The following is a 22,913-nucleotide window of genomic DNA, read 5'->3' as shown; positions in this document are numbered from 1 at the left end:
TGGAGTGTTCTTTTGGGGAAGAAAATAAGAATACAGAATACAGAAGAAAAGGAAAATAAATTATCGTATTTAATGTGTTTAATGCATTTATTTAAGTTCTGAAATAATGCATACCGCAGTGGGTCTGCAGGTAGACACATGCATCACTGTACGCAAAGGAGATATCCTGAAAAGCCTCCTTTCATCTGCAGTGCCGTATTTCATAAATCCCAGAGGAACTACCGGAAAGAATTCTGAAAAACTCACCAGGATGAAAAAAAGTGATGAATTAATTAAAAAACATAGAATGAATTAAAAATATAAATTGTGCAATTTCTGTCAGCTTCTAATGTTGACATTGGACGGATGGGCAGCAGAGCCGGCAGCACGGCTGCTGGGATCCCTCGCGGGGCCTGGGGAGATGCTAGCACAACCCTGGCTAAACGTGACCTCACCCGCTGCCAAGTAAGGCCAGGAGGGAATTTTTTTTAGAAATGCTAATGAATGCCAGATTGAGCCAATAAAGGATTTCAGTCTAGAACTATCCATCATATTTGGGCCTTTTTTGTTTGAAAAACACCTGACCATATTTCTTCTGTGTGATAAAACTCGGAAAGCACACACTTTTCAATGATTTTTATTTGTAATCGATAGAATTTGAGTCACTATATTATTTTTCAATAGCATTAAAAAGGAGGAGGAATGAACCTGCTTTCTCTGTGGTATTTATAAACTTCAGCTAGATTAATGAGCAGCTRCCAATTATTGCACACAAAAATATGACTTAGTTTGGACTGCTCTGTCAGCTTGTTGCTTTGGGGCTTGGTTTGGTTTGCTTTTATTGTGGTGGCAGACAATGGAAGAGTTATTTGTAAAATCGTGTATGAAGAGCTTATTCACTGTATGAAGACAGCAACATGTCATGTTACATTTAAGTGAAAAGGGAAAAAACTGTGCTTTTATATTATGTACAGGCTGCAAAGGCATGGTTGAATAAGTGAATGTATTTCATAAAGCCTGAATTATACCTAACACATGGAGACCTGAAAAGGGCAAAACCATATGTACRTGTTTTGGATTGATGGTATTCCAATATACCTACACTGGTGCAMGTCAGTATACTAAAACCGGCAGGGGGCTGGWACTCGTGGATGCCACGCTGGGCAGAAAGCCCTGCCCAGGAGCGGGCTGCGCCGTGATGCTTTGAGCTGCGCCGGTGACATCTGCAGTGCCTGCCCRAACGGTCGATCCCTGCGTGACCGCRTCGGTGTCACCTGGGGTGGTTTGCACAGCGGCGCGTGCCCGGGCACCGGCAGCCAGGGCGGGCTGAGCGCCKTGGRGGAGCGTTGGGCTTCAGGCACCCTGCACCACCTGGGGCCAGCACTGGTTGAGCCTGTTCCCTTGGGTGGCTTGGAGCCCTTCATGCCTGACCTCCCCTGTTCAGCTTCTGTCTCCTCAGTAAAATCCAAGGAGAAGTCAGATTAATGACTTTTACTTGTTTGTCCATTTTTGGCAGGAAGCAATTACAGCTGGCAAATACTGCACGGCGTCTAACGTGCACTTTCACTTGGTGTTTATGGTTACCAGARGAGATTTCCTCTGAGCACACTTCCTTTCACTAAAGGAAGAACAGTCTGACATACAGTTAGTCTTTGCTGTTTTAGTCATTTAGTGTTGAAGCAAGCACTGCAATATAGCACTTATTCGTTTTATCTGGATTTATTTCTACTTTCCTTTGTGCCGATAACCGAATACCTCCAGTTGCATGGTTATGTTTCATTAACTGGAGTTCAAGCCTTTAGTGTTCATGGCTTTAATGGAGAATCCAGTACTGAAAACACAGAGGCCCCGATCTCCTTAGGAGCCTGGGAATCAGTGTGTTCAGAGCTTTTTTAAATTAAAAAAAAAAGAAAAAAAAAAAAGAAAAAAGCTTCACAGAGGAATTTTTAGGGATGGTTGTTTAGCCACAGGGTTTGAAGGACGCCTGTATGCTCATGAAGTACAAATTAGGGGTGAGGTTTCCAGAAACACTAAATCTCACTGTAAGTGAAAGGTGCTTATATTTTTGAGACTACCAGCCATGAAAGCCATAGAGCTATTGCCAGCATGACACTGAACCTGAATTAATAAGCCTTGCTCAGAGACTTGGGTGACAATGAGCCCCAGTGCCAGTGGCTTGCCTGCTAAAGGTCACAATGACATGCTGTGCTGTCCTGCACCCTCAGAAATCTTACTGCTCTCTTGTAATGCCCATGGAAATTTGGCAGACTTGGCGCTGGCATGGCCTTGGTCTCATTCTCCAGAAAATGTACAGTTGTATTGAGAAGCAGTTTGCACTATGTTAAAAAAAAAATAAATTATGCTATTCACCAAATAGTTTCATTAACCACCTTATAAATTTGATGCTGAATTAAATCAAGGATAATGCTAGTTTCTGTATCTTTCAAGGTTAATCCGCCTAAGGAAGCATGTTCTCTGTGGTGGTAGATAATGTGACCGAACTAGGTCTTTAGAGTCCAAGACTTGACTGTCATCTGCAAAATAGAGACAGATGCATAAACACACCTCTGTGCCTATGTAAATGAGTGTCTGTGTGTGTACCTATATTCACATACAAAAGTGAGCCAAATTGTTGTGTTTTGAATGCATGAGTTGGGCTTGGAATGCAGATAACCAAGCCACAACTTAACAGTGATTGCACCGATTGCTGTAATCTAAACAACAGGCTCCCATTTTTTCCTTCACTCATCACTGTATTTTCATTTCCCTGCATATGAATAGGTTGACTAACTTGTGATAAAAGTCATACTTCTTCACTTTCTTAAAAAAACTTTTTTTAAAATGTATATTATTTTGCTTTTTTATTTTTTTCTTTTTAAGTTTGCTTGAATGATGTAAACAGTGTTCAAAACAGCAGCAATAGTTCCAGTTTACACTGGTTGCAAATCTAGTTGTGCACAACTAGACAACAAACAACACTCAGGAAAAAAAAGAGTAGAGGGTGGAAACATGTTGGCCTGATTCTGCTTTCGGTGTGACCCTTAGCAAAATTTCTGTGCCAAATTCATCACGGAGCTTGATGCTGACAGCCAGCGTAAAGTATGCTGCATTTGAAGCAATTGAGTTAATGTTCAAGACTCTGACAATTGGAGAAGTAGGTTGGCATAATTACGTAAAGATATCTCAAAAAGTGTCATGTACTTTGCAAGATTGAATTTTAAACTGTTAATTTAAATTAATAAAGATTCAAGAGTTTATAATTTGTTTATTTATTGAAATCAAATGCAGCCCATGTTTCTAACTAATTGAAAAGTATACTTGTGATAGAGAAAGTATTTAATTTGGGCAGGCAAGCTACCAGACTTCCAAATAAAGATGATGAATTGCAAATTCTCAATCTTAATCCCTGTAGGCTGACAGTTACCCCTTTAAAAGCAGCATTTGAGTGATATACTATAGCTGGTAATAGCACACAGCTGCCGAGTAGGAAATCCCATTGCTATTTTGCAAAGCTTTTATTTTGCCTCATTCATTTATTTTTCAAAATGATACTTTCTTTATTTAGAATAAGAAAACTTTTTGCCGTTATGGGTGGACTGGATCTTTAACAAACAATTGCCTGTTCGTTTGTCAAATGCAAAAATTCATAGTGCTCAGTTCAGAATTTACTTTGCTGGCATATAGCATTTTCATGAGCATAAATTTATTTGCAGTTTTGCACTCTCTTCCCCCTCTAACTGTAAAGAACGCATATTCTGTTATATATCCTGGCATTCAGAATACAAGATCAAATGCAAAGAGGCTTTTTCTGTTTTTAATGTATAAAGCATGTGTCCAACAACAGCAACAAAATCAGTGCCAGAAGAAGCAGTCCATAGGGAGGCAGTAATTTGTGTGTCTGCACATTATTCTGTGTCTATGCACATATTAACCCTGGTATACAGTAAATTGTGTTACCATGGCAGCCCTCACATGGAAAGTTATATACTAGTAGGGTATCTCTAACAACCACCAACAGGGAATACGCATGTTCTGGCAAATGCAGAAGGGTGYAGGGCTTTTCTTTTCCTCGGAGGAAGCAATGCACTATAATTAAGGATGGGAAAATTGGGTTGTGGAAAGGAAGAAACAACCCATGTTTGCCCCAAACATAAGGCCATGGATCTCAAAAGCCCTCCCTCTCTCCCTTTTCCCATGCATAACCACCACCGTGACTCCCAAGGGCTGCAGTGCTGTCGCCTCTAGTCAGACAAAGCTGCCATTAAAATCCTGTCTTATGGTTTTCATTCTGTATATTTTCATTGAGGCATTTACAAGGCATTTCGCTTACGTTAGCTTTTGTGTCCAATTTTGAGATCGAACTTCTTTCTTTATGATGGAGCTAGTTTGTCAAGGGCGAGCTGTTATCAATGATGCTTACAGTTCCTCTGCGCTGCATGTTATCATATGCTATTTTATATTTATAGTTGTACATAAAACTTTGCCAAAATTCAGCTTTTGGGCTGACATTTTGAAACGCATACTGTTTGCCTTAAAAATTTTTTAAATATGTTTAAGCAAAAATGATTCAGCCATTTAAGGGAGGCAATTAGAGGAAAAATTTTATTTAATCCCATTAGGAGAAAAAATTCAACAGTTTACTGGGGTATTTAGTACCTGCTGTGTGAAATGGAGTCTTGACATTAGTGATAGGGAAATGATACCAACACTCAAAGAGAAAGTGCAACAGAAATGAGAGGAGATGGTGTTAATGTTTTACCATGCAAAAAGCAACACTCATGAGAGTGAATTAGGGTCGGCACTCTGGGTCAGGCATCAGAGGTTCAGAAAAGAAGAAGAAAAGAAAAAAGACAAGATAGACACTCCCAAGAGCTATAGGCTCATTGTATTGGCTGACGTTTAATGGAAAAGCGGTGCTCCTGTCAGCTGGTGTACTACATAATAATGTTAACACCACTACAAACAGGTTGTGGTTTATTGCTTCAATTTCTTATGTACTGGCAAGAGAATTAACAAGATTGATGCATTAGGATCTTAGATCTCAGTCAAATTAGGTGACTAAGAGGGTGATGAAAAAATGCTTGTTCTTTGAAGGAGCACAACTCCATCAGAAACTTGTTACATCCTAGCATCAGGCCATTTGATGAGCTGCTGATTTAACAGCACACTTAGCAGGCAGTAGTTACATTGATAGGGGCAACTACTTAATCAGTCCTTTAAAGATATTACATTTAGAGTGATTTAAAGGGATATTGTGCCTTAGTAAGTGTGCCGTGAGTATGAATATATTCTGCAGTGAAGTGAATGCAAAAATGAGGATGCGAGTGTCATGTATACTGTCAGTGTCTTTCTTTGGGCGTATGTTTAAAAAAGGAAAAAAAGCTGGTAAATACAAAACAAACGCTAACATTTTGAATATGATATTTACTGGAAGGAAATAACAGTTAGTGGAAGTGCACAGGGAAAGAGAATACTAGCTATCACAGTCTATGGATTTTCACTGCAGAGAAAGAGAAAGAATAATGAAGTGCAGTAAAATACAGGAGAGGATATTTTTGAAGATGCAACAGTGAGTAAAGTGCTTGATTTCCACTGTCTGCCTTCTATGACTTGGAGGATTTCCCTCATAATCACAGATGTATCCGGGAACGTTGACTGCTTTTCAATACCTGTCTCGTATAACAAGTGGCTTGAGGAATAAATCTTGCATATCACACCAAACAAGGGTAAGCCAGCTTGGTAAAAAGGATCTGTCAGTGCTTGTATATATGATACYGCATTTTGTATCTGATAAATATCTGTGGAGGATCAGCATGGGAATTGCTTTCTAAAGTGTCAGAGACAACATGTAAAATAATTAACAACAAAAAAGGGGGAGATGGTATTAATGTATTTGAAACATCTGATGTCAGAGGATGACTGAGGTACAGGGTGTTTTATGTCAGCTGGCTGATCCAACACTGAAATGACTGCAGCTCTCACATAGACGATGCCGTTCATTCTGGGCTGGTATTTGTACTGCATAGCTTATCTGCCTCAGTTTACAAGGTTCTGCAGATTACATGGGGGCAGAGGATGAGGATATGCTCCATCTGGTAGTTTTTTCCTCCTCGCCGAGGTTGCTGCCCTGTAGGGCTAACATGTGGTGTGAACATCTTTGTTGGCCCAYGAGCACATCCCTCTCTCTCCCTGGCATTAAGATGTCTGAAATTCTCTTTCAGCTACCCACAAAATGCCACAGTTAGGCAAAGGGCCACCATTATTCTGGCTGGTTCTTTCCAGTAATACTCCAGTTGGTTGGTGGAGCAGTATAATGCAGTCAGTGTAGCTAAGAGTCTGGTGTCCCCCTGGATAGCTGTGACGTTGTGGTGTCTCAAGCAGAAGGCATAGAGCTTTTCGCCAGCATAGAGTTTATTAACTTTTGAAAACAGCTAGATCTTTTGGGTCCATCACAGCAAGCACAAAAATAAAGGAGTGAAAATAAGAACAGGCTTTGCTTAGGGCATGGGAGCTATTCATTTTGTTCAGGAGAAAATGAGGCAAGGCAGAGTCATTAGGAGGGCTCCTTATGAAAGCAGGAGTTGCTTGGGAAATTACAGTGCCRTTGACTAGAATATATCAAGTACAAAAGGGAGATATAATAAGAGGAAAGCAGTTATGCACCTAAGCCCTGAAATGTAGCATTACATTCATCCTGAGAGGTAACATTTCTGTCATTACTAAGCTGTAAGATCACTCAGTCCTAGCATGGTAGAAATCCAGGAGCTCAACACATCAGTCAGGTAACTTTTCATAACCCTCTGCTTCTGTGGAGCTGGAATTCGAAAAAAGCATATAGTAACGTTGAGGCAGTCAGTCATTCTTATGGTTTCTAGCAAACCTGATAAGTAATGACTCATAGGCCTCCTTAATTGAAATAAATTCAATTTTCTTTTCATTACTACTTTGAAGAGACATCTGAAAGTGCAATGGTTCCTGCTCAGGAACAGACCTATTGGTACGTGCAGTTGTGGCTAAAGAACAGAAATTTTGGAGACACATGATAAATGTTTTGTCACATATTTCTAGCTTCTCTTAGGTCACTTCTGATCTCCCTCTTAATTGCTGCTATTGTGTTTCGTTTTATCTGAATATATGATTTATATCATATAACTAAGCCATGCTTATGCAATTAGTGTAACAGAAGTGGCAGGTATCACACTAACAGAGTGGTGATAAAAGTGGCCAGAGGTGATTGTTAATAGAGCAGTGTTAAGAGATGCGACATACTGTCTATGCTAGAGTCACTGGCAGTACAGAAATGAAGAGTGCTCGGTGTCTGACCACCATGTGCGGCCACTAATGACTTTACCAGGTTTAATCATCAACATCAAGCCCTGCGCAGTGCTGTAGAGCCCATTCAGATTGTTCCTAGTGCTATCTTACAGATCGAGGACATGACAGCCTGACTTGGATAAAAGGTCCTGCACTCTATCTGTGAAGCAGCCAGAGAAACAGAAAAGTAAATGTTTGAGTTATTTACCACGAAGTTTGACAAAATACAGAACCTTCTGACATCTCTAGAGGATAAAACWCTGCCAATCCCTGCCAAAGAGACAGTCATGGAGAATGAGATGGAAAATTGTATGTTTCAATGAAAGATTCAAAGTGAAACCAAAACAGAAAAAATACTGCACAACGGTACAAATAATTGTGGATTTGTCACAAAAGATGCACAGATTCTTAAGATGATATTGAACCGTTCTAATGACCTTAAGATACCTGCACCACCAAGTCGCAGAATTTTCCTCATTCACTTCTGTGTCCTGTCCTTGCTCTCTGACTGTCCTAGAGCACATCCTGCACAGTCAGTCTATACCTGAAGAATTCGAGTGCTAGAGAATTCACTACAACTGTAGATATGTAGTCGTATTGCTCTATTATCCTCAGTATTTATTACCAAAATTATAAAGGCTTCTTTCCTCTCTCCATTAAAACCTAATTTCTGTTTTCACTAATGCCTCTTTCTGTTAACTTGTCCCCATGTTCATAGTGAATATTCTTCCTTACTTATGTACCATGAGTAAATCACTTTTGACCTTCATGGGGACAGCCAGCGTTTAGTGAGTCTCCAACTGCAGGACAGGTTCTGCAGTCCTGAAATCTTTGCAAATCAGTTTCTGAATCATTTCCAGCTTGTCAACAAGTTCCTAAAATATGTAGGTTGAAAGTTAGGACTTATCACAGTGTCATAGGGCAATCTACTATTTTGTGTATATTCTCAGGGGAAGCATTAATAAATATCTTGGGTGTATCTGCCTGTATCTCCTGGGATGCACACAGTATAGTCCAAGCTCTCATTCACCACCATGTATAGATCAAGCATCTGCTCAAAACATGGAGTTTTTGTTCAGTCTTGGCAAGTGTACTCAGGAACCTAGAAGTGCCTGCCCATCTGGTAATACACACATAGTGCCTGTTGCTTTCGAGTGCAAATCCTGTTCGTTTTATGCCTTATGCTAGAAAGAGAGAATTTAAATTTTGCTCCCATATTTGTAGACTGAAAATAGTGAGAAGCCTGCTCAGCTGGAGGAGGAAAAGCAACTGTACTGAAGCTTAACTCCATAAATGGGGTCATTCTTGGATGCTTGTCATCACTGCACGTAGGTTTTAAGGGCTTGACTTTGCAAGTGGAATCTGTGACTCTGAATTACAAGCTTAGCCTGCTTTGCATGGGCACCTGAGAAGGGAGTCTGCAACACCCAGGTCRTTGAGCAAAAGTTTCCTATGGCAGCCCTCCACTGAAATCACAAAGAAAGTGTCTTAGCTCCCCAAAGTGATGGAATTTAACTCTGTGCTTCAAGTAAGCCCCTATATCACTTTTTCTCTAACCTCTCCAAAGATAATCTGGTGTAAAATGTCTGAACATTTTTGGGAGTGTGGGCTAAAAGTGCTGCCCCACCTTAGGGTGACTAAGTTATGCATGATCTAGTTTTTTCCTCTGGAATAGAGATTTTTTTTCTGCACAGTGGTGCGACTTCAATTTTAAGAGTGGAGAAACCCAGAACCCAGACTCGCCGTTACATTTGCAAGATGAGAGAGAAGATTTTAAACTCCCTTTCCTGAAGGATCTTTAAGCCCAAACCTCCTACATTATGTGTAAGAGACTGAGCAGAGCCAGTATAGAAAATATGGGCACCACAACCCAGCTGAGTGAAAGTTGCCATCTCTACTACGGTTCTGTACAGAACTCATGTATGTCAGTAAATGCCAAGTTTGATTTAGGTGTCTTGGCGTGTGTGGAGATTTGGACTAGTCAGAGAGCCCCAAAACAGGTGAGGTGATGACTTGCTTTGCTATTCTGGTAGGGCAGCACTTCTGCACAGGCAAGTTAGATGCCTACAAACTTTAGAAATGCAAATTTAAATATCTAGGGATTCCATTCAGGCTTTACATTAGGCATTTTTGGAATTATGCTCTTGTATGTAAGTGCCTATATTCTATCCATGCCCTACTTCGTGTATATTAGTCCCTCTGCAAATTTAGGCTTGGGAAAATAAAAATCAGGATGCAAGAACCACTGGATTATACTTAATAATAAATCTCTGAGTAGAGAACACACAGGCTTTGATTTGAGAACCAGGCAAAACTGGAGTCAAATGAGAAGAGAATATGCATGTCTTTGGGGACTGCAAATCAGTGAATTGATGCTCAACAGAAAGAGAGCAATAGAAGAAGAACCTGGGACAGAAGAGGAGTCTGGGACTTAAACAAACCTGTCCACTCTCTCGAAAGGCTTGCCAAAATTTTCTGCAAATGTGGGCTATTAAAAACATGCACTCAAAGATGTTCTATTTTGTTTAGTTTGGTAAAAATCTCAAAGTTGCAATTTTGGTGCATGATGAATGCTAAGTTAGAAATTATCATATAACATTGAAAACATTCCCACCTGCATTTCATACACACCTCTTTATACAGCTGCTTTCCACCCAAAAGGTTAATGAGATGAAAACTTGGAGCCTCTTCTCTCGAGGAAGGAGCTTCCTATTTCAATGGAAAGAAGGGGCCAAGGTCACAGCAAGGTCACTGGCTCTGGTCACCCACTGCTTGGCATGGAGTAGATCTAATCCAAACACACGTACCCACCTGAAGTTTTCCATTTGAAAGGAACTATCCAGTTTGTATTCTCTCTGTACAATCCTAAGCATTGTGGTCCATACCTCTGTCAACTGCCTGCTTAATTGGGACTGGGAACATCTCTCAGATCAAGAGTGACCTTCCCACCAATCCCCTTCTCCCCTTGCCTTTCAATGTAGTGAAATGGTAATAATAATAATAAAATATATAGATAATCACCATACTAAGACCTCTGTTTATCTCTACATGTAAGTTTTCACTGTGTTTCTACTTCACACTGATTAGTGCTTTAAACTACAAATGGACTTAAATGAGAGTAACTGTACTGAAAGATATTGCTTAGACTGTAGGCCCAGTGGAACAGCTACTGTCTCTCCTCAGTTTCTGCACATCACTTAGATGCACTAAGGTCCGTGTGTCCTCTAGGGGATCACCATCTGTGCTGAGATAAACTCTAACTAATCAGTGAGGCTTAATACCATCAGCACTATGGAGTCTGTTTTCTCTCCTCATTTCTCCTACTGCCATTTATTCAAGGATCTTAAGCAGTGACAGCAACAAGCGTATCAGGTTTTGCAGAGGAGCTTTTTGTTGGGTTTTTGAAGAGTTGACAAAAAGAGATCATCTTCAGCACTGTACTTTCAGTCCTCATCAGTTTTCTACAACTGGTTTCTTCCTGAGAGAACCTGGAATAACTAGGCAACTCTTTCCCACCATGGCTCTGATGCTGGATTCTCAGAAATTTAAGAGATAAGAGAAATATGAGAGAAATAATTCCATAGCTAAGTTCTAAAAATCAGGCAGAATCATCAGAGATGTTTGAGGAAAAAAAATTGCTGGTTGTCCTGGTCACTGGAGAATCATTTAGAATTTCTTTCCTTCTTTTTCTTTCTTTTCTTTTTTTTTTCCTTCTTCTTCTTCTTCTTTTCTTTTTCATTGTGATGCCTGCCTGTTGTGTGTTTTTCAGTGATTGATAGAATAATTCTTTATGAGGAAGATATTGATTTTTCTCACCAAAGCAAGACCACATTTCAGCCCATTTAACCAGTGAAGAAGAGTGTGAATGTTGAAGGCATCATTTCCTTTCAGTGTTCAGGGTACTTCTCTATACCGTAATTAACATTGTACTTTGCAACTGTTCTATTATGGTCATAGATCCATGCTTTATTGCTGCAACACTGAAATTCAAAATCAGAGAAGTTTTGTTGTTGTCTTCATAAATACTTGAGTTACGGAACCACACACATGTTCTAGAAAGGACTGGAACTAAATTGTCTGGGTGCTGAACAAACATTGGATAGAGATGATTAAATTCTCATCCTCAATATGAGTCCATCTAAGGAGAGAATAGAAATAATTTCCTTTAAATGACCAAGTGACCAACACAGCTTAAATCTCAGATATACTATTGTGGAACTGATCTTCACAATAATAGAATGTAAATAAGTAAATGTGTATAAATATATATATATAGTCAAGTTAATTCAATTGAATGATTGAAGAAAATCACAACCTGTTTACAAATATTCTATGAACAGAAAGTCAGGCTATATTAAATCATGTAAATTATTCTCTGAGRGCTGTTTACTCTTTCCCAGTAATGACGTTGTTTGTCACCCCAAGCCTCTGTTTGTGGATGTAAACCAAAGCACATGTTAGGAAAAGGCAATAGCTATACACAATGTGAGCTTTTCCTCTGTAGAGAAGTCTTGTGCTGCCCATTTACATTGTGGCCTTAATTAAGCAGTGATTGATGCTTATTTAGAGAGGTGAAGATAATTGCTACCTTCTTCAGTATGAGCTAGCTGCTCATTTGACCTAAATATTTTAGTCAGAAAAGGTTGTGAGGAGTACACTTCTCTTTTTAATGGTAAACAAAAAACATTCTTTCCTGCTCATGTCTTTGGGAAGTTTTGCTTCTCAGGACAGGATTCCTTCTCCCTGCCTAGTGAGTGTTTCCTGGGACACAGCAGGAGGGAAAAGTCCTTTGGGATGGTACCTCCTTTATTATAATGGAAGATCTGCTCTACAGCTGCTCCCCCTTCAAACAGCGACACAGTGGGAGAAAGAGGAAACAACCCCGTTGTTGCCTGTTGCTTCTGCCAAGTATCTGAAGTATCCTGAAGGTTGCTAGGGCATACACAGACTTAAAAGATAGAGTTTCCATTTCCTTTGAAGGAACATCCTTGAGCCACTTCACCATAGCTGGATTTTTTGCTTTAATATAGCTGGATTTTTTTGCTTTAATACAGAGTTATGTTAGCCTCCTACTTTTATAACAAAAAGGGAATAAGTTAAAAATTAGGCACGTGCCTTCTGCTCTCCACCTCTGAATGTCGATCTGTTCACTTGTTGTCAGCAAGAACTTAAACTCCTCTCAGACACAAGTTTTTCCTTTTTCCTCATTCTCTTCCTGTGTTGTTTTCCATACTGACACCTTCTGATGTCCTACAGTGGTGATCTCCAAAACTGTTGAGCTCCTTGGCTTGTCTTGATTTACATTACATATAGCTAGGCAGACTTTAAATTAAAACAGCCATCTGGAGAAATTTAACCACCTCCAGCAGGCTTGATGCTTCAAATAAAATATGGCAGATACCTGAGCCAGTGATCTGATGGCACATTTTATCATTCCAGTGGGCATTTCCCATTCTGATAACAGCAACTTCACAGGCGCTATTGGGCCATTGAGAGTGAAGACAAAATTAATTTCCATTCTGTCCAAGACAGTGGAATGGGTTTTTTTGCACAAGCTATAARCAGGTTAATTGGCTTCTGGATATCTTACAGACACATAAGAAACCTTCATGTTAGATATTTTATTCCAGCATGTGGTTTGCATACTCACTCCACAGTAGCACCTGCTTGCTTTTCTGCAGTGTTGTACTGACAATCTAAGAAAACACCTCTTTTCAAACCACCTTGGGAGATTTTAAACGGTGTGATAAAGCAACTGTGTGATAGAAATTAGAAGTCATGCAGTACTTAGAAGTACTCAACTGTGGGTGTTTAAAAAAACATGAAAGTGTGTGTGTATGTATATGGCATCATTATGAAATATCTGAGTCACTTTCAGATTTTCCTCATTTTTTTAAAGTACCACATTCCTCATTATATTCCTAAAATAAGCAAATGGGAGCAAGAGCAGCAGATCCCATCCACAGTTAAGGAACTGCCAATTGCAGCGCCATCTCACATAAGCAGAGGATGGCAATTGCTTTTTACAAGCAATTAGAGGAACTTCTGGAGTTTCCACATGCACTSTACAATTTAGCAGAATGGCAGAATCTGAGAGATTTTAATGTTAGTGCTGAAAGATTGTAAAATCATGCCTTGCGATGTAGAAAATGGAAGTTCCCTCGAAAGCTGCATTAATGAGCTCATTTTACTAAACTTCATTAAACCAGCCATATAATCTGTGCAAACTTAACCTGCTTCTCAATTACATGAAAATGGARTGTGCTTTGAAGAGTTAGGAGCCAGTGGCCATTACTGATTGTGTCATGCCAGGGCTGCTGAACTATTGCAGATGTCTTCTTTTATGATTTTTTGAAGTCACAGGTGAAGAATTATTTGACTGAGAAATGTGGCATGTGGTCGTGGATTGATAAGAAACCTAGGGGATACAAGGTTGTTACATGTGGGGGAGGTGGAGACCAAACTGGCACATATAAGCAGCTCCACATTCGTGTCAGCTGTCACGCTAGCTCACTGAGCCCTGCTTTTAGGGGTAAAGGTGCACATGGATATTTCCACTGCGTATCAGAAATGAGCTCAGACCTGTGAGGGGACGAGTGAGAKTCCCAAAGAGGATGGAACCATCCAGCCTACCTCTGAGAAAAACAAGACAAGACATGCTCAAAATTCCTGTACAGCAAAAAAACAAAAACAAGAACAAACCCCCCCTTGATTTTCCACTCTTGCTCACAGGGAGAGGATGTGCAGCTAAAGCCAAAAAAAGACCCTAAATCACACTACTGTGAGAACAGAACAGGAAACTCTGTTTTTAAATCCCCTCCTTCTTCCACGGGAAGTAATATAGTCCTGGCATGGTACACATTGGAGTATCTCCCTCCTGCCATAAATCCCTGCTGTCTTCTCCTTGCGTATTCGAGAGGAGGGAGTCTGTTCTTTGCACATCTCAGTGGGGTGAAGAGCAGGAGAATCGGGGTCCCGCCAACATTGGACTCTGCTTTATGGTGAGCTCTATGGTATAGAATTTTCCCATAAAACGTTGTTTCATTTTGCATCCTTGGAAGCTGCAAGTCATCAAATCCAAAAAGTTTAGAAAAGAAGATCAGTTTTAGTGAATTTTCAGACTCAACATGCTCTTGTCAAACTCTGTGCTCTTCCATTAGTATTAATGATGTTTTGTTGTGACATTTTGGGGATTAACTTAAATTTAAAAGTGGAAAGGGGGAGGTAAAGGGTGTAAAGGAAAAGGAAGGAGTGAAATCAAAATATTTAACTTGTCTGAACAAGTTTTGTGGCTTTCTATTTTTGGTTAGCAAACAATACTGACAATTTAATTTTTAATTCCATTTCAAGGATTTATTTGAAACCCATGACATGAAAAGCATCAGAAAGAAAGCACTGAAAAAATCAGGGACCTTAAGATGAGTTGTGCAGCCCTGTACCCATTGGCTAAGCAAACTAAAATTTTGCATTGCACCTTTCCATGACTTTTGTGCARTTATCTGTTTATTCAATTTTTATTGAATAATACACAAATCTGCTGTGTATATTTTAATTACTAACCAAAGAGTCTATTTGTCAGAGCAGATGTGGCTCCTAGGCTGCTTTYCCTTTCATTGTATCAACCTGTCCTTCCAGTGTCCTGATGTTTTTCTTTTAATTATGTACCAGTGGTGTCATATTCTGTCTTGTGGGACACAATGTGCTATAACAATTAAGACCAGAACATCAAAGCTGATTCAGCTTTTATTGGTGAGGGGAAGGTAATATAAATGATAAAACAGCAGATCTGGGATACCACAGACCTCTTCCAGCCACAGTCAGTGAAACCAGATAGAAAAAGAAGAGAGGTGTTGACTTAATCCTTTTCTCAATGTTTTTCAGTGTGACTTACAGGTCAGAATTTTAAACCTGATGCAAGTGCTTTAAATATATTAATAAGAGTAGTATTTAATGTGTATAAATCAGCTAACAATTTAGAAATCCTAACTTGCGACATTCAAAAGGGATATGGTTTTCAGAAAGTGTTAAGTATCCATCCTTCAAAAAATTTGCCATCACTACAGTGCTTAAACAATTTGTGCCCTCGTGGTGGTAAGAAACATTGAACAGGGTCAGGTGATTTATAATCCTGGTAGACGCAGCGCCATTAGAAGCACTGAGAGATTTACTAGAATGCCACTAGTCAACACAAATGACATATTCCTGCAGGCCATGATCCTGCAATAATGTATTCGGGATGTGGCATAAAAAGCTCCCTATGAAGGATTATTATTTCTGTCCTGCATATGGTCTCTCATAATATCACAAAAAAAGGYGTAAATGTGGTTTGATGTGGTGCGAATGTTTAAATGAGAGCTTGTGATGAGGTCGTGTAAATGAACTTGCTCTGCCTGTTCTGCCTGCATGTAGCCTGATTGGCTCTAGCCAGCTTTATTTCCGAAGGAAGGATCATGGCCTATGAAAAGGTTAAGAGCAAGGATGTGTTTTAGGCCTGACTGCAAAATCCATGTTGTTCTGCAAGCCCACACGATGCGTAACACTGTAGTAGAGCTGTATGACWTTGATCGTCACATTAATGTTAGGGCAGTAACAGCAACATACTTTGTAAGTAACGCCACGACACTAATAGCACGAGAGGAACTACAAAATGTGCGTACAGCACCATCTTAAAATCTTTCTGTAGCTAGGTTCCTGTGCACGGTTGTCTGTGGAGGAAGTACGGGAAGGCAGTCTAAGGGAAATGGATATACAGAAAGGCCGAGAGCAAGAGAGTGTAAATGGATTGCTTCTYAGTGAGGACAGCGTAAATGGAGCAACATCTACTCTTCCTTAAATGACTCAGGGTTGAGCTGGGCCTGGCACAGACTGGTGGATCAAATGAGGAAGCTCTAACTTGTTCCTGATGCTCCTCCAGGCTGAGTAGATCTTATTCAGAAAAGGTTCTGGCTGAGGCAGTAATTATCCGATAATTAAATGGTGCTGTTGCACATGGTAGATTTCCAAAGTGAGATTGTCCTGGATGAATATAAACCTGTATGTGAAGAAGGTGAGAAAAATCCAGCCATAAGTCTTCTACACGTTTTTGTGTGTTTGTTTTCTGTAATATAAAGCCAAAGTTAAGTGAAACTAYATAGTGAAACTATCCACTATCTGGCAGTTGTTCAGGCAAGAAATACTTTTTAAAAAAAWWATATTAAAAGCATGAAACCTGCTCTCTAAGCAGTTGCATTAAGGGAAAAACAATAGCTATAAAGCTAATAGCAATTGCATAAGAGGCAAAATAGCACACAAAACTGAGTTCAGAGTGAATAAACTCTTCGGAAGCTGATACAGAGGTTGAGGAGTCATAACAAAATATTAAGACCCATCAGGAAAATCCTTCCACTTCTACAATTTTCCAGTGCCCTCTTGGAATAAACTCTTTTTTTGCAGCAGCAAGACATGTTAAGATTCAGGCTAGCAATTATTTTTGAACACAGAAAATAAATTTTCTCAAGGCAATAAGATGTTCAAAAGCTGGTCTCAACCTGCCATTAGAGCATTTACTGGGTGCTTTGTGATTTTTGCTTTTGTATTGTAGAAAGAAAGTAAAATTTACATTAAGTTTTCATAATACGTTCCATTTTGTGTCCTTTCTGCATAAATAATATACCCAACTAAATGTTACTAAATGTTCTTTATATTTGTTTTTTTAAACATTTTAGGCTATAGTTTGTCTGTCACCCTAAAATACAGCAGGATTTTCCATCATTATTGAATCTTTTTATTACCTTTGAGAGAAAGTGTGTGCATGTGGTAATAGTAGGGGTGTGATCAGGAGAAGAGTTAAGTTATTCCACTGGTGGAGTCTGAGTCAATGTTTAGAAAATTCTGGTCCAATCTGAGTATTTAAATGAAATGTTTTCCCTGAGACCAGAAGCTTTTCAATAATAGGGCAGTTCTAAGATGAGTCATTGAGGTTTAGAAAAGGCTGACTGAAGAGCATCCAAACCATGCTATGGATGTAAAAGTGTGCGTGTGGAGGGGGGGTGATGACAATATGGGTTTAGAAATATAAGAACACACTTTTCTCCAATCCAATTTTATTCCCAAGAAACAACACTAAAATAAAAGCTTTCTCAAGAGGTTTATTTGTTGTTTCTATCCAAAACAAAGTGGATATATTGCTACTGAATAAAATTGCTACTTCTCCCTTTTTTACATTCTTCAGTAAGGTTTTAGTTTCTCAACCAGTACAGCCCACATTCAGTTAAGAGATCTTTTCTTCAAGTGYTGGCCATAGATGCTTTGCTCCTTATCATCCATGGATCTCCATCCTACTTCAAAGGGACGAAAACMGTTCCTCTCTAACCCATGGGATGCAGCCTTGCAGTTTCTTCTTTGTTGCCATGCAGAATTTGTGAAGGCCCGTTTTTTGTAGTCCAGTGTGATAGAATACAGAATATGCCATTTTGGGGGGTTTTCTGTGGCTCTCACCCCGAAAAGTGCCTATTGATATCCCGTGTTGGGTGAAATGGAGGGGAAACAGAATCGGGGCAGGAGRTGGCCTAGTTCTGCTCCAGGTGATCCTCCACAGAGAGCAAAACTCAGTCAGAACTCCAAAATCAGATTACATATGCCTGCCTTTTATATTCAAAATGTTGTTTAACTGAATGGCAGTAAAAATTTGATTGATTTTCTCTGAAAGCCTTCTCTTGATCCACCCCTCTTTCTAAAACTCCAAATGCTTGTCGTCTGGGTCCCAGAGGCTGGAGATTTGTCAGCATGCATACACACAGCTCAGGTAGGAGCAGGGTCGGTGGCCTCCAGGAGAACTTCCCTGGCTCCCCAGAGCGGTAGATGGAGGGTGGTGGGATGTGAMTGGTAAAGAGGAGTGGGCTGTGAGTTTTGCTCAGCCCTCTGTTAGAGAAATGATGGTTTCCCTGGAGATTTAGGGAAATGAATTAAGCTTTCTGAATTCTGAACTTCATTTTAAGACTGCTTCCTGCTAGTTATTTTTGCTTGAAGAGTGAATCTGTACAATTAATTCTGGTGCAATATTTTTTGTTGCTGTATTTTCACTGGTGTAGCTTAAAAARTCTAGCCTTGTAATAAATAACAGCTCAGTAAGCCCTGAGCTCCATGTCAGTGAATCTCTTTTAGTGCCATCTGATTCATTTCTAAGGCTCCRGTTTCTCATTGTGGCTTATTATTACATTTTACTGTTCTGAAAGATGATGTAGGTAATTGCACTGGTCCCTTGGCTAACTGTAGATTCTTTTTAGTTACTTAATAATGATGAAATTGCCATAGATGCCTTATAATATTTTTTTTCAGAAATAAACATTTAAGTAGAGGTTCACACAAAGTAATCCTAGGCTGCCCTGTGGCAACAATTATAATTAAAATATAACTATTTGATTATATAATTGAAATTACTTCCATTTGATTAGCTTGGATCCTTTCCATAGCCATACCCCCTTTTTTTTAATAACTCAGCCTCTGTACTCTGTGCTGCAAGAACATTGACACAGATGCAGTCATGGGCTGAAAAATGGACATCTGTTTCAATCCACAAGTAAAGAAAACATTTGACTGTAATATTAATAATTGAAAATTTCTGGTTTGTGTGTAATTACATAGTTGCACAATCCTTCTAGAAATCCAGGGCTAACACTAAAAAAGAAAAAGAAAAGAAAAAAGAAAACTAACAGCGAAGATCTGAATTCAGGTCTCCCCATTCCTTGGATGACCAATCTAACCACTGGCTTAYGGAGTCATGCTCACTCTTGTTTGTGGGTGTTCATTTTCTTGTGCATGTTTGTCATCAAAATAGGTCTAAAGAGGACMGTGAGAGCTCATCTTGTCCATTACTCTGTCCAAATGGCAGAAAATGTGGGGTCCCTTCCTGCAATTAAAGTAAGGAATTGGACTTGCACTTTCCTCGTTTTATGCTGAATATCTCAACCACTCCAGTGYACAGGAGAACTGCCTGGATTTCTTTCAAGTGTGCCCTGAGAATACCCTTTAGGGATGGGATGGGGTGGGATGGGACTTCCCCTGCCACGGAGCCAGAGAGACTGCTGTCTGCTTTGTGCAGAGGAAGGGAAGGGAGAAATATAAATATATTCCTTCTGGRAAGACTGAAGCATTTCTGGCTGCAGAGTGCTTTCCTGGTGAAGACTAAGTGGACATTACATTCCTCTTAAATAGTTGTAACTATGTGGTGGTGAAAGCATACATGTTTTAGATGTAGAGGCATGAAATGGCAATTAGGCCAATATAACTCACCAAAAGTATCCATGGGAGTAGCAGCAAAGAGCAATTGCTATTCTTTTATTACAATATGTGTGAGCTTAGAAGCTCTGAAAGGGCATAGCACATATAAAGTAACTGATTATTTAATTTATACAGTTTGCAATCAAGATTGGTTTATCTGGTAGCAGAAACATAAAGCAGCTCTAAATATTCCTAGAAATGCACAGAAGAAACAAAATAAATTTGACAGTATAATTACAGCTTCCTTTTATGATTCCATCAATGCTATTTAAATGCACGTGAACCTGGGCTTTTAAAAAAAGCTCTATAAAAGTCCCAAATTGTATTGAAATTCAGGAGAATGAGAAAAGTCGCATTCCACATGTTTTGATTCATTCATAATGAATAAATGTGGAGCCCTATTGTAGTGCATTGCATACAAAGCATGACATTCAATTAAAGCATTGGTTAATGATTTCTTCATTTAGTGACAATCATGTAAACCGCAAAGTTAAAACAACAAATTAAGAAAAAGACTGTGGWATAAATTTCAACCCAGGTTGAAATGATTGAATTGAAATGTCAAGTCAATCATTTAAAAAATTAGAATTCAATAGTTTAAAATCATTTAATCATTTTTATAGTTACTTTATGACGTGGAAGGAGCAAAGGGTCAAAACACAAAGCTGTGAGCATATTTTGGCTAATGTGAATATTGGAATGAACAGTTTAGCTGTGTTTCACCTGGAGTACATTAGCAACTTTCACAATGATTATTTTTCTTGCTTTCAAGGAAATTAAATAATCAACCAGCCAAGACAGTTTTAAAATAAGCAAGTGACCTGACACAGGATAAAGGGATTGATTATTCCATAGTCTTCATTTCACTTTACTAAATACACATCAGAGCAGAATTTCAGAAGTGTCTAAAAGTTAATTCAGCCATTTGGAGCCCCAGCCTGCAAGGCTGTGTCCGTTCAGCTCCCACTAAACTATATAAAAGTGAACCATGGCTAATTAAGTATCAAGCCCTTAATTCCCTTCAGCTGGCACATGCTACGTAATCCAGCTCTCTATGTTCAGGTGGGACAGGGTGACTGTGTCATGAGCACCTAAGTCCTTCACTTTAGAAACATGAATATTAACAGTTTACAGCCATGTTATGAACAAGCAAAACTGCTACAAGATTCACTTGGTTTCTTATTTATTGGTTACTGTCTTCCAAATACAAGAGGTGACTAATGGAGTGACAAAAGGGTTGGCTAATCTTCACCACAAGAGCATGGGAGAAATACCCTGTCAGCAGGTTGAACTCTTATTATGTGCTGATAGTTTCCCGATGTTAAGCTCAGTAATAGCTAGAGCTCTATTTTTAGCGAGGACATTGATAGTGCTGCAAAAGTCCTAGAAGCTTATTTGTGTTTTGTCAAAAGCACAGAGGGAATTTATTTCTGGTAGGTGCCTGTGTAAGAAAAAAGGGTCAGCCACAGTGAGATTTGTTCAATCTCTGCTCCTCATGCAGGACTCCCAGTGAATCCAGAGGGAGTCCTGTGAGGGACCAGGTGCCGAGCTGAGTTTTTTCAAGGGCTCCCTGGGCCCTCCAGTGTTTACAGAAGAAACACCAGAGAGTTAGGTACATCAAATGATGCTTTGGTTTTGTTATATCTTTTTTTTTTCCTTAGGAAAAAGGAAAATGCAATTGTTGTCTAAATAATGTGATTTCTGACTACAGCATTTAGTGCTGGTGGTGATACTGGGTTTCTGTTAACAGCAGACAGTTGGAAAATAGTCTGCTTGCTTCCTGGTACTGTACAATATAATTAAGGCTATAACCACACGAAATAATGGTCCTTGAGGACAACTGGGTAAAGCCAGACTGGTAGCATCAGTAGCCAAGCACAGGAGCTGACCATATGAGACAATAAATAGATGATTAGTCCAAGAGAGCCCATCAGATACTGCACCACGTGCCATCCTTCAGCCCAAGAGATTCCCACTCCCAGGGGAAAGTTAAATACTGTTCTACAAAACCACACTGACCAACAGCCACAGAACTGCCTGAATTCATCTCAGTGYGCTCAGCTTTTGGTAATTCACGTATCTTCTGCAAATACTTATGACGTGTGACAACTTACTAACTGCACCTAAGAATCACAGGGATTAAAGGTGGAAAGGTAGAGCTAGCCTTGGCCCTGCAGAACTGTTCTCCACTTCATATTTTGATGCAATGTGCTGTTGGCCCATTCCAGATGATCTGATAAAGATGTGACTGTTACTTTTCTTCTTAGTCAGAAGAGCTCATAATTGAAGGTGGAATAGATTATATTGCTGCCAATAAGAGAAGGACCTGCTGAAAATCTAAGCACAACTCTATATGTTCTTTTGGAGAAGAAATGGCTTAATTGTAAGGCTAGAAAATTACCATGGAATAATTAATATGCATGGTATTTACACTTTGGAAAGTGATTTTAACGCCTAAAATACAGTATTAAATTGGAATCAGCTACACTTATTTCSGTTACTAATATAGCCGCCCTCCACACCACCTCTTGTGGGACCTCTCCAACATCTGTTTGAAGAAATGAAACCAAATCAGCCCACAGTTTCTGCATGATCTAATTGTAAATCTCCAGTAACTTCTTGGGCTTCATCCAAAACAACATGAGTTCCAATTTTTCCAGTTATTCCTTATGCTGGGAAGTCAACCACTCATGTTATTACTGGGAAACATGACCCTGTGTTATGTTCCCTCACTGAGGTCTTTGAGTCAATAATCCCAGCAGTGCCTTAGCTTTTTTAGAAGTCCTGTTCTCTTCTTTCAACACACTTTATTCTCAACAGTGCCAAATGTTACAACAAGTTTTGAGAGGTGCCAGAGTTACAATAATTAATGCTAAGAGAATTGCAGAAAGGATATAAAAACTCATACCTCAGAGTTTCAAACACTTTCCCACTCTTACAGATTAAGATGAACCTATCAAGAAGGGTAGATTATTCCCTATTTGTCCAAAACAGGATTTCTTATGTTTTTTTTTCCAAGGCATCTGGTTGTGGCTGCTATTAAAGACAGGAAACTGGACTAGGTGGACCCTAGCTCTGATCTAGTCTAGCAATTCAGATTCTGGGGGACAAAAAAGAAAGAACAGGATTGTTATGCTGTTAGTTTGTTTTTTCCTGTAGCATAATCAAAGGGGAGATCAAGTTTTAAATACACACGCTAGCACTGTGGTGGACATGGCAGCTGCTTCCACAGGGGTGAAACAGGGTCGAACAAGGGTGTACCGAGCCACCAAGATTTCCAAAACGAAACTGTGAAGCGTTCAGATCAGTACTTCTGAATTCCCATTTTAGCCACATGTTTTGCATGTTTAAAAGGCTACACT

Source organism: Rhea americana, unplaced genomic scaffold (genome assembly GCF_003343005.1).
Source record: "Rhea americana isolate MKP2758 unplaced genomic scaffold, rheAme1 scaffold_6, whole genome shotgun sequence".
Lineage (NCBI taxonomy): Eukaryota > Metazoa > Chordata > Aves > Rheiformes > Rheidae > Rhea > Rhea americana.
This window is presented reverse-complemented; position numbering follows the sequence as displayed.